Source organism: Ceratotherium simum, chromosome 37 (genome assembly GCF_057802395.1).
Source record: "Ceratotherium simum simum isolate JZ-2026a chromosome 37, ASM5780239v1, whole genome shotgun sequence".
Lineage (NCBI taxonomy): Eukaryota > Metazoa > Chordata > Mammalia > Perissodactyla > Rhinocerotidae > Ceratotherium > Ceratotherium simum.
In genome coordinates, this window is record NC_141936.1 from 2621412 (window position 1) to 2634605 (window position 13194).

The window sequence follows — 13194 nt, forward strand, 5'->3', positions numbered from 1 at the left end:
AATCTGTTTCATTTTCTGGGCAGAGAAAAGCAAATAAGTAGTGTCCAGGTCTTCTCTCCAAATTGAAGCCCTGAGGAGTTTAGAAGATACCCCCTACTCTCTGTATTCCAGAGCAGTACATGATTCAGTTTCATAAGAATGCTTACAACCCTTAAAAACACCCAGGGTTGGAATAAAATTGCATTTTTGAACATTCCATATTGGACTCTTCAGTGCTTTGAGGATCAGGAACTAAAGATGTTATTGCAGCAACATGGTTTTTGTTCGCACAGGCGTGCGTTTACAGGCATGAGAATTTTATATTTTTTTCTTTTTTTTTTTGTGAGGAAGACTAGCCCTGAGCTAACATCCGATGCCAATCCTCCTCTTTTTGCTGAGGAAGATTGGCCCTGGGCTAACATCCGTGCCCATCTTCCTCTATTTTATATGGGATGCCGCCCTGGCTTGATGAGCATGGCTCGATGAGCGGTACCTGTGGACCTCGGACTGCTGAAGCGGAGTGCACACATTCAACTGCTGTGCCGCTGAGCTGGCCCCTCATTTTTTTCTAAAGTACTTTTCTGTTCTATCCAATTTTGTAACTAGAAGGTTAAGAACACTTAGCTCCTTAGAGGGAATTACTTATGTCCACCTCAGCAAAGCAGGGCCCACCTTGGTGGGCAGCCAGGGGGTTGCCCAGCCTCACCTTGTCCACCTGCTGCTGACTGGTGTCCACTGAGCAGCCACCTACCAGCGGCAAACAGCTGCTCATGCTGACAAGGTGTGTGGCCAGAACAGCAGGTAAAGAGGCCCCCCTTCCAACAGCAGCTGTGCCAGAGGACTCATTACGTTGTGTTTTCATCTCGTTTCAAGGGTTGGGTTCTGTAATACAACAGAAACAAAAGAAGCTCTTGTCTTGCTGGCCAAAGCTCAGTGTGTTTGTCAAAAGCCCATTTTTTGTCAAAAGCCCGTTGGCCACTAATGTGGCGTGGGATCTCGCTGTGTCCTGTTTCCCAGTTCTGGATTGGTCGTTCTTAGCAGCGCACATGACAAAACAAAGAGGCAAGCAGCAGCTGCCTTCTTGTAAGAGCACAGTCCGTGCTCATGCTGGGTGCAGAGCTGCAGGGTTTGGGGTTTGGCAGAGTGGGGGCGGAGAGAAAGCAGTAATTACTGTCATACATTTGGGCTTTAGAAGAAAAGTGTGTGTAGGCAGCAGTCGCTGGCTGGTCAGAGCTGGATGAATGGAAGCATGTGCCCGAGTAATTCTGGTTTTACATCTGGACAGAAAGAAAAACTGGGAACCTGAGGCTTTGCTTAGGATAATCAGGAGCGAGAAAGGGCTGAGGCAGCCCATCTCAATAGACACCCCATTGCAAGGGTCAATGGAGGACTTTTTTTAATTTTACAAAGGAAAGTGCACTTTTAAGTGACACATGGGTGACTTGAAGTGGGAGGCTTCCTCAGGGAAGAGGCATGCTGGCCCTCAATCCTCCCTCGAAATGCCTAGTTCTCGTGGACCCTGCTGTGCGGGGTTCCCCACCTGGATTCCATTCCACCAGGCTGCAGAGCTCCTTATAAACGCCTGCCCAAAAAAATGTAAGACTTCCACCTGCAGAACACAGTCATCTGGTCCCAGCGTGGCTGACATCGCTGAAGGCGGCGTACTTAAGGATTCTTCTCGCAGGCCGCCGGATGAAACGCAGTCAAGTCTTATCCTTAAACATGTAAATAAATTTCATTTGTACTATTGACTTTTTTTTGAGGCTGTGCTTAGTGATTACATTAAAAATTCGGGCTTTGAATTTTTAGGAAGGCGTTTTCCTCTGGCATGTTTCGTGTGGAGGTGAATTCTTTGATACAGTGGATGTTGGTGGATCCTCTTGTGTCTCAGGCACCATGCGCAGCCCTGGACGGAGGGCGGTGAAGAAACAGAAGTACTAACCACAGCTCAGGAGAGATGCTCGGGCTGCAGCTCCAGATTTGGGGTCCTCATGTGTAAAAGCGTTAAACGCCGTGGGGTGAGTGTGTGGGCTGACGAGGCCCTGGCCTGACCCCTGAAACACAGACGTGCGGAAGCTGAAGCATGAGAGTGTGGCCTTGGGTGGCGACAGAAGGAGTCGGCCTGTGGCTGGGCTGCTGTCTGAGGTGGATCCAGGACAGGAGGACTGATGGTGATGCAGCCTCGGCCTCAGCGAGAGCTGTGTCCAGAGGTGGCCAGAGAGCCTAGTGGGTAGATGCAAGGTGATGGGAATTAAGGAAAGAACAGAACAAATCGCAGTGAGCTGGGTCCTGTTAAATTGTGAGTTTTCTGTAGTAGAGCTCCACTACAAAGTCACTCCCTCCAAAAACAAATGACCATAATACGCACTTCTTCGTCCCTTGTTGTCAAGCCTTGTTATGTTTGGGAGCCCAAGTGGAAAGGTGGCTGGGACTCCTGAGCAAGGAGGTAGCGTTTTCATCTGTCTGCCCCTCCTGGAGGGGGGGTCATCATTCCCTGAGACTTGGAAAAACCCTCAGGCCCAAGGCCAGACCCTTTCTTTGAACATCACAGTGCAGAGTGTACAACTGGACCCTTTTGTAAAAATCTGGGAGACTGAAGGGTTATTTTAATCTTCATACTCTAGACCTACCAGGTGAAGGCAGGGACCCCAGCCCTCCCCCGTGTGGTCATGGCGCCAGCACTTCTTAGGGAAACATCTCTGCAAGTGCTGAGCCATCTCGGGTCACCTGTCCGCAACGAGACCAGTGACAGAGCCCCCGTCTTAGCCTCCCTCCTGTTTGTAGTGCCGGCTACTCAGACGTTCGCACCCTAGAGAAGTTACCGTGGGTGTGATGAAGACGCCGGTGGTGGTGTGTGAGTTTTGTGCACCTTGTAGATGATACTGGGGTGATCAGTGTCCGCCTGGGAGCATGGTCCCCCAGGTTACCTGGGGCTCAGTCAGCCATGCGTCAGCAGCTGAGTCCAGAGCTAGGCCTCCTGTTGGGAGCAGGGATCAGTGTCTGCAACGGCCCAGTGTTTCCATGGAATAACTTCAGACCCCTGCCCTGAAATCTGGTCCTTGTGCCAGGCCCACTCTCCTGCATCCGTCTTGGCCACTGGCCCACCATCTACCTGCCGTATTGTCCAAAGTGCTTTTCCCTACAAGATGCAGCACCAGAGCCTACCGTGGTATCTGCTCCTAGAGTTTTGCCTCGTAGAGTTCTGCTGCCCTTCCCCCCTCCAGGCCCTTACGTTGGAGTCAAGGCTGCCCCTGGACCCCGTGTCCACAGAGGTGGAGCAGCAGTGGTATCAAAGCCAGAGTTCATTGTCCGTTGGCCCTTGATTCAGAGCTGCTGACTACCCCCCTCCCTAAGAACCCAGCTTATAATGAGTTGGGTCCCCTGGCCCTGCTCCCATCTTCCCCTACGGCGTGGTCCAGTCTCCTGAAGCCCCGGCAGGCCTCATAGCCAAGGCAACACAAAACAGTAATCTGGAGGTGATGGCCACGCCCTGGTGGACATCTGGTGCGATGTGGGTCTTCAGTAGACTCACTATCCTCCCCTCACCTTGTACGCCTCTTCCTTCCATGTCCTGGGTGCTGGGTTCCAGGAGCCACCTTTGGAAGAGGACGGTGGATCTGGACCCGAGCAGCTGGCCAGGTGGTCTTGGTGAAGCCACTCAGAACCTTGATGAGGTGGCTGAGTGCCAAGTTCAGGACAGCACGGAGACTAGTGTTGGTCACAGGACAGCGGTCTTCTGGTCTGTCTGCCATCCAGAGGCCTGACCGCCTGCACTGGTTCTCCGTCCTTTCACACCAGATACTCTGATGGCCCTCCACCCTTCCTTGGCCCCTTCACTTCTGCAGAAGGAAGATGGAATCTGCCCTGCCGCAGACCCCCGCCATTTTCAGTTTGCCTAGATAGTCTCTCTGGGCAGTTTCCCACGTATATGCTATCTGTGGTATTTGTACGCTTGACATGAAGCTTGCTTTCTTACAGATAAATGTAATAAACTCATTTCTGTTGAAATAAAGAGCAAGAAGACTTGCTACGCACTAGCCAAAGCCGAAATTAAAACGAATCCCTTCTGTGAACGGGGAACAATCTTGCTGAGAGAATGTAATTTAGATGCAGAAAGAATTCCAGCTGGCTAGAAATCCCCACTGCAAAACGCCGGCAACACGAAGCATTTGTCTGAGGGAGCGCTGTCCATGGCAGGGAAGAGGAGGAGCACAAACAGCTGTGGTGTGGGGGGCTTGGACTTGTGTTTCCAGGATGTGTGGCCAACGGTGTTAGTCAGTTAATCATGACTACCGACAGCATCGTGCGGTCGGAGGGCCTACCTGGTCCTGCGCTGGCTTTTCCCAGCTGTTAACAATTTTACATTTGTGAGTACAAAAAGAAAATCTCATAATTTTTACCTGGTCAGAAATGACTTGAAAGACGGCAGACCTTTTTTTATGTTTTAGCGTAAACAGCCCTTTGCTCTCCTCTGACGAGGGGCTGTCACTGTTTGTTCATCTAATGGGGACATATGCAGTCCCTGCTCCTTACGTGAAGGTCAAGGGTCAGCAATGTGTGGAGTTACCTGGCCGTCCTTAAAGGTGGGCATTTGCCCCTAAATGCCCCCTGCTCAGAAAGCTGGGTGTCAGTGAGCCTCCCCGGGGCTGAGACGTGCCCCTCAGAGGAAGCTGCTGCAGATGCAGGTGGGGAGACAGAGAGAGGACTGGCTTTTCCCTGCAGAAATCCAGGAGCCAGGCCCTGGCACCCAGGGACAGCAGTGGCATTCTTTATGGAGCTCCTCCTCAGAGAGGTACCAGTGAGTTTGTTCTGGAAGCAGACGGTGTATGTTAAGTCTGCAGTTCCTCAAGAACTCTGGACACAGCCTTCAAGCCTCCGGCCTTTCTAAGGGCCAACCTCTGCCTGGCCAGGGTTCCCGCAAGCCACCACCCCCTGTTCAAAAGGCTGCTTTGAAGAGCCGTCCTTGTTGCCGTGTACAGCTGCTTAGGTCGTCTCACTGCTTTGTGGTGTTCAGTGACGTCCCGCATCACCTGCACCCCTCTACACGGTGGACTGCAAGGACAGTGTCACACACGTGGACAGACGTGTGCTTCGGCGTTGAACTGCGTTGTCTGGAGAACACGCTCCCGGTTGTCAGATTCCCGTCTGTCCTTTTTTGAACTCTTTATAACTCTGAAGGCGTGGGTAACTGACAGCAACACAAACGCTGCTGACAGACGAGCGACCTCCGCCCTGTCCAGCGGCAGCTGGTGGATCCCGGCCACCCGTGTGGAGAGCCAGTTTGCCTGCATTTGCCCTGTCCTTTACTGCTCCTGAGCTGTCAGTGCTCCATTCTTTGGACTCTCTTTTGAGCCAGTTACAACGTCAGTCCGATTCCTTCATTGAGAAGGATAAAATCTCTAATGTGTTCCTTTTTATATCTCTATGAGAGTAATGATTTTCCTTCTTTTCTGAAAATTTTCTTGTCCTCAGGGGACACACATCTCCTTATGGGGCTGTGATGTCTTTGGGGAATAGTTCAAAGAATGAAATTGCTGATGTGCCAGATGTTATGGGTGTTCAGCAACATCCAGTTCTTGCCTCCTCCCGGGAGCTCAGAGACCGTACTCCACGCCCTTAGAGCCTGGCAGAACCGTGGGACTCCTTCAGGCCACTGGGCTGTGAGGAGAGGTGACACAGCATTTCCAGGCCAAAGCAGAGAAGACCCCTGACCAGATCTTCGTGCTCCATACTCTCAGCTCCCCCGCCATGGTGACAGGCAGTGTTTTAGGTGAGGGTTGGCAAACTGTGGCCCACGGGCCAACTCACCACCTCTTGTAAATAAAGCTTTATTGGAACATAGCTGCCTCTTATTCATTTGCACATCCTCTGTGGCCGCTTTTGCCCTGTAAGGGCAGAGTGGAATATTTGCAACAGAGATTGTATGGCCCACCGAGCTGAATATATTTACTGTCTGGCCTTTGACAGAAAGTTTGCTGACAGCTGTTCTAGATGGTGGAGCTTCCATCCTGTGAAGCAGAACCCAGTTGCAGCCCATGTTAGATACCTGAGCAAGAGGCAGCTTTCTGTTGGGTGAGTCGCTGAGATCTGGGGGTTTGCGCACTAGCAGGCTGCTCCTGGCCGCCTCTGGCTGCACAGGGCGGGTTGCTCCACAGAACTGTGGCTCCGGTCTGCACTCCGGCCAGTTCCGTGAGGGTCTCCACTGCCCGCAGCCCTCACACATCTGGCATTGTCCAGCTCCCTAACTGTTTCCAGGTGAAGGTGTCAGGGATGGCCCTGGTTTCAGTGTGCACTTTTCTGTGTGCTAATCCATTTGTGCCTTGCTTTGTGTGCTTGTGAGCCTCCTCACACTCGCGCTTCATGTGCTCAACTCTCCGGATTTCTTCTCTGAGTCGCCTGCTGTGTTGATGTGGAGAAATTCCATTTCTAGTCTAGAAATTGTAGATATTCTAAATATCTCCTACCACTTCTTCAATTTTTCTGCATGGCTCAAATCCTTTATAATGAACTTGTATAATTTTTACCACACAAAAAAGGGGGATTTTTCTTAAAAATACAAGGAGAAACAAAAGTGTGACAAGAACAGAAATGCTTTAAGCAGCAGTGGAAACATTGCACTAAGTGAACGGCCACCTAGGGGAACTATTTTGAATGTAACAGCATCAGCATCACTTCCTTGGATATATAAGCTTTGCTAGTTTGTATTTATACTTATTTCATATCAGAGTTATGCTCACGTTCTCCCCCCGAAACCCACAAACATGTTAGTGGTTGCCCTGTGGGGTGGGGTTGAGTAAATCCCCTCCTTGGTAAGTGGCCAGAAGACGCTGGCGTGTCTGGGGCCCACTGAGGCTGAAACCCTATGGACCCAAGACAGCCGCCTCTTCCCACTCACGTGGGAGCCAGTGAGACTTTTGATAACCCCCCCAGGGAGGATGCAGTGCTGTCAGCTGAGATCCTGACTGCTCACAGGCCCCAAGAGTCCCCCTGTCTGCAGACTGGGTCACCAGCCTGCATTTACCTGTGCTCTGAAAAGTCAGTCATCTGTGCGAAGTCTTTCCACCAAGCAATATGTCTTCCAACTTTATCGTTGAACAGGAACCAGATCGTCAGTGGGAGACACTAATATCGTCATTACACCCTGTGTTTGTGTGTTTTATTGAGTTTGCATGCTTTCGCATTGACACTCGAAAATGCATTTGCCATTCTGTCTTCTCTGCTTTGTTCGGACCATCTTTCATCCCTCCCAACAGGCGCCGTGAGCCCAGTCTCCTCTCCCGGTACCCCTGTTAGCGCCCAGGCCTGCCATGTTGGAAATGGGCCTGGCCAACACGGCCGCCTTCCACAGCAGCTCATCGTCCCAAGCAGCCCCAGCAGGAAATGTAATTAAGCACAGCCACTCCGAGCACAAGGCACCCCGAGAAGGTATGCACCCCTGGAGCAGTCGCCAGTGGAGACGCGTCGTACCACACACAAACACAGGGTGACTTCTTCCGTTATTTACATAGCCTCTGACAAAATAGGAAGTGACTGATCTGTTAGACAAGTCGTAGGCGATACATGCAATCCCCGTGCACTCTTTGGCGGCGACGGGCCAGCAGTGGTTCTGGTTGGTCTGTGCAGCACAGATGAATGCCTGAAGATCTCGGGCAGCCAGTCTGGCAATCCATGTTTGCAACAGTTATGTCACAGCAATGCAGACACCACGCAGGGAGTGCGTGCTCCCAGCCTGCCCTCTGGGCACTTCACACCTATTAACTTGTTTATACCGCACAACTGCCGTTTGAGGAATGTGCTGTAATTACCCCTACTTTACAGATGAGGAAACTGAGGCCCAGGGAGGCGAAGGAACTGCCCAAGTGGAGCAGTGGGGGCCCACTGCTAAGTGGGAGCTGGAGTCCCTGAGCACTCAGCTCCATTCTCTTCTCTGTGAGGCTGTTCTGGCCCCACAAATACAGTACGCGTGATTGAGAAGAAAATCCAGGGCAGTGACTGGGGATCTGGTGTGAAAAGGCTGTCAGCTAGAGAGACACCAAAGAAACACAACTGTGAGCATTCATGGCTGCTGCCCAGGACCCTAACCTTGACTCAGTGGGTCCCACTGGGGACAGCGTGGTGAATGGGGTGCTGTGAGCAGCTGCAAGGTGTGTCACAGATAATTGTTACAGTAAAAGTCAATGGGCTGGCAGCAGAATGGCTGTAATAGAACAGGCAGACAATAACAAGTGTTGACAAGGACGTGGAGACACTGGGGCCCTCGTGCATTGCTGGTGGGAATGTAAATGGTGCAGCTGTTTCAGAAACAGTTTGGCGCTTCCTCGAAAAGTTGCATGTAGAATTATCATGTGACTTAGCAATTCCACTCGGTATCTACCCAAGAGAATTGAAAACACATGTCCATGCAAAAACATGTACACAAGTGTTCGTGGAAGCACTATTCACAATAGCAAAAAGTGGAAACAACCCAAATGCCCATCAGCAGAGGAATGGATACACAAATTGAGGAATATCCATACAGTGGAATATTTTTCAGCCATAAAAAGGAGTGCAGCCCTGAGACAGACTGCAACGTGGGTGAACCTTGAAGACATTACACTAAGTGAATGAAGGCAGTCACCAAAAGACCACGTATTACATAATTTCACTGATTTGAAATATTCAAAATTTCAAAGCCAGAGAGACAGAAAGTAGATTAGTGGTTGCCTGCGCTTCAGAGGATAGGGGAATGGGGAGTGACTGCCAGTGGGCCCCAGAGGTCCTTTTGGAACGATGGAAATGTTCTAAAATTAGACCACAGTGATGGTTGCACAACTCTGTTAATTTACTAAAAATCATTAAACTGCTCACTTAAAATGGGTGAATTTTATGATATATAAGTTATGCGTCTGTAAAGGTGTTAAAAAACTGAGTGGCCAGCAGAAACAGCTAATGGGTTGGAGTTCGGTTTTTACTGACGCTTTTGTAAATCACAGCTGAGCACCATGGTCTCTCGAGGGGACGCTGCTGACTGCCTTCCCCGCACCCTCCCCGCCGGCTGCGCCTAGGCTTCCTTTTGGGTCCACTCCTTCGCCCTGGAGTTTGAGCCAGGCTCCGGGTACACTACCTATTCCCTCCACGGTGGTTCATCTAGAGGAGGCACATGGCCCGGTTCTGGCCCACGGGACACAAGGGCAGGGCTGCTGGGGCTTCCAGAAAAGATTTCGTCACTTTTAAGAAGGAGGCACCAGACAAGATGCCCATTCTCTGCCTCTGGACATCGCCACGTCCACACGTCCAGCCGTCTTGTAACCATGAGGGAGACCAGCAGAGACATGGGAGGATCCTGGGTTCTGGAGACTTCTTGTTTAAGTCAGTGTTTGTAGAGGAATTCTGCTACTCGCAGCTAAAATCGTCCTAACAGATCATCTATATTTGTTCTATCTCCCTCTCTCTCCGTTTCTCTCTCTCCATCTCCCTCTCTCTCTGCCTCTCTCTCTCTCTTCCGCATCCTCATGAGTGCTCTTGAACAGAAGGAAAGGCTGGATCCACATTCAGCATTTTAACAACTGGGCAAACCCACCGCCTCGTCAGCTCTGCCGAGCCCGGGCTGAGCAGTATTGACAGTGTCCTTGATCACGGGCAGTTTCCAGGTACAGCAATCCTGGACGTTTCTCAGACAGCAGGGGTTCCTCCCGGTCAGGAATGACGACAGGGGTGGGACTTGTGCGGGCGTTGTCTTGATTTTTTGGAGAAACTTTAAACTGTGAGCTAAACGATGGAGACAAAGGAGAGATTGAAAGCGTCTGTCAGCAAATACAGAGTGGAGTGCAGAGCAGTTACTCGAGTCCACACCAGCTGCTGAGTGTGTTCCCGTCGGCCAGCCAGGTTCAGGGACTAGGGGTAGAGAAACAGGAGCAGTTCTCCTCTTACTCTGCCATGAATTAGTGACCTTCCTACCCAATGACACAGACCAGTGTGCACATTAGGAAAGGGACTTTTCACTTGATTAGTTGAAATTCATTCACTAAATGTGCTGAGTGGCTTTGGGTTCACTCTGACCTCACACCTAACATGTCTGCTGGGGGGCCAGGCAGCTGGGGGAGGCGAGGGAGGTACCCGGTTCTTGGGCAAGTCCCTTCCAGGTTGCACCTAAGGGAGGGTTAGGAGGACTCTCTGAGGATGGGAGGTGTGCAAGATCCACGTGAGGATGCTCAAGTCCAAAGGCTCTGAGATGGGAACCCCTGCACCCCGGGGCGAGCAGAGGCCGTCCATGGCAGGACAGTAGTGAGAAGTAGCTGGTGTATCATCTCTGGGAGGCTAGGTCCAGGGGACGCCATGGGGACTGGGATCCAGAGGCGGGGATGTGGTGTCAAGGCTGATTCCTGGGCTTCCGGCCTGTTAATTCACTTAGTAAACAAAAATGGTATCGTTTTAATCTGGATCCGATTTTCCCAGGGGCAGGTGTCCTGATGCATCTCTCTTCCCCGTGGTTTGGCGAACACCCCTTTCACTGATGTTCAGGATGTGCCCTGACATAGCATCCCGTAGACCACGAGACACTTGATAACACTCGAAGCATTTCCACACAGGGGTTTGCAGGACCCCAGCAGCGCTGTGAGGACCGTGAGGGACAAGGAGGAGCCCTTTTAGCTGCGTATCAGAGACGAAGGCTCAGCAGATGAAGGTCCCATGGCCGACGCGGGGCGGGACCAGGCCACCCCACCTTCTCCTGGCCCAGCTCACCTCCCCCAGACCCAGCCGAGGCCTCTTTCCCCAGGCGCAGACACACATCTATATGGCCCTGGGGCTCCCTCAGGATACATTAAGAAGAGGGAAATCATGGGTAGGATGGAAGCTAGATCTTGAAAGATCTTTGGCCGCTAATAAGAAATGCCCCACCTAGGTGGAGAAGAAGGGGTGTGAAGTGGGTGGGAAGTATTACTTCTGGATTTGTTGTCAGCCTTGAAGATGTGGGGACATGACATGGCAGCCCCTGGCTCTGCCACCCTCCCCACCCCGGCCCTGGGCCTACACGGCTCTGCCCCTACATGGCAGGTGCCACGAAGGCTCCCACCACCTGGATGGACCCTTGTTAGGGCCTCAGATCCCACGGGGCGGCAGTTATTTGTCAACAGGCCTGTCTGCCCCACTGGGAAGCTTGAGTGGAGGTGGTGTCATTCATGTGTAGACCTTAAAAATGACTTTCAGATAAATGGATTAACAAAATCTATTATGTATTTTGACCAGAGAGTCTAACTTTTAGAAACATATTCCAAAGAAAGACCTAATTTACAGAAGGGTTCATAGCTTCCTTGTCTAAAACAGCCAGACACACGGAAGTAACCTGTGCACCTTGCTGTCGCCAGCTCACCAGGGTAACCGTGTCAGTAGCAAGACAAAGAAATATTCTACTTCTGTTCAAGTGGAACCATGTGGACCTTGTGATTCTCAGAAAATAGTTTTTAAACTGTCAAAAGAAAAACAGAATGTGAAAGAACACATATACAGTTATTTCAGCCACATAAAAATGTACAGAAATAGGGATTGAAATCTAGCATATGAATTGAATCCTTGGTGTTAAGTGGCATAAGAGTATTGGGGTATTTGGTTACCGTTTTTCCCAAATATAAGGATAGCTATTCAATAAAAATTCAAGTGGAGCCAGGCTCTTCAGAGCTGAACCCCATGAATATGATTTGGCCAAAATCATATCCAGGAGATACCAGTGTCCGGCTCTCTCCACAAGGCCAGATGGAGGGGCTGGCCGTCTTTCCACAGGACGTGAGGGCTTGAAGGGCGTGTGCAATCCTTGGACCAACCTTCTCACTTTGTTTATTTTACATCCACTCAGTGAGTGGACACGCATGTATTGGGCACCTGTTGTGTGCCAGACACTGGTTTGGACCCTCAAGATCCCAGAGGAAATAGTCTGTGCAGACAGCCTGCCTGAGGGAGGGAGATGATTATGGGGGGTGAGTGGTGGCCCCCAAAGATATGTCCACCTGGAACTTGTGAATGTGCCCTTATTTGGGAAAGGGGCCTTTGTAGATGTAATTAAGGATATTGAGATGGGATCATCCTGGGCCTTGAATCCAATGACAGTTGTCATATAGGGAAAGGAGAGGACACAGAGAGAGACACGGGGATACCAAGAGATGACGAGGCAGAGACTGGAGCGATACATCTACAAGCCAAGGAGTGCCAAGGATTGCGCAGCACCAGAAGATGGGAGAGGCAGGGCCAGGCTCTCCCTCAAAAGAAAGCAACTCTCAGATACCTTGATCTTGGACTTCTGGCCTCCAGGACTGTGGGAGAATGAGCTTCTGTAGTTTGAAGCCCCCGGTTTGTGGCGCTTGGTCCCAGCAGCCCCAGGAAGCTCATGCAGCAGGAGAGAGATCAGCAGACAGTTGTGTGCTGTCCACCGGCAGCAATGGGCACTGGAAGAAAAGTCACGGAGGGCACACTTGTAGAAAGTGTCGAGGTGGGCTCTCTTGGGGGGTCGTCTCCGGAGCAGAGCCAGTGAATGTCTGGAGAAAACATTCCAGGCGAGAACAGCAGGCACAGAGGCCCCAGGGGTGGAAGAGTGTGTCGTGCTCAGAAACCGCAGGAGGCCACAGTTCAGGGGGACGTGGTGGGGCCATCGCAGGGGCAGCAGGGCCCCCAAGACCACGTGTTTGGACTGTGAGCATCAGGACCCCTCTTTGGAGGGTTTTGACCAGAGCAATGACTTGGTTTGGTAAATTCGCTGTTTCTGGCCCAGGTTCTCCCTGGCAACACAGAGTTTCTCCCCCTCTCCTAGTCACTTGAAACTCACCTCTGACGTTGGCCAAGGCGGTGTGCTCTTTGAGAGGGGGAAGGCATCTTGCTCATCTCGGCACATGGTGGGATGTGTTTGCAGTTTACACCGTCAGATCTGCACAGCGAATTCAGAGTAACACAATAGGATGTGGTACAAAAAAGAAGCCTAATACTTTGCCCCTCTTAGGAGTCATTTTCTGGAAGGAATATTCTAGAAAAATCCTTGGAAACACCAAAGAGAACTTAAAATCACACTGCTGGACGGAGCAGGCAAGACTGGAACCACAGGGCCTGGCAAGAGGGACCATGGGGGCTGATACTGGGAGGGGAGGAAAGAGAGGATGGGGGCGCACCATGCCTCCCACAATGCTTATTGCACATGCGTATGTCAGAGTGGAAGCCCCAGGAGCCATGAGAGGGCCAAATGAGACAAGTCAG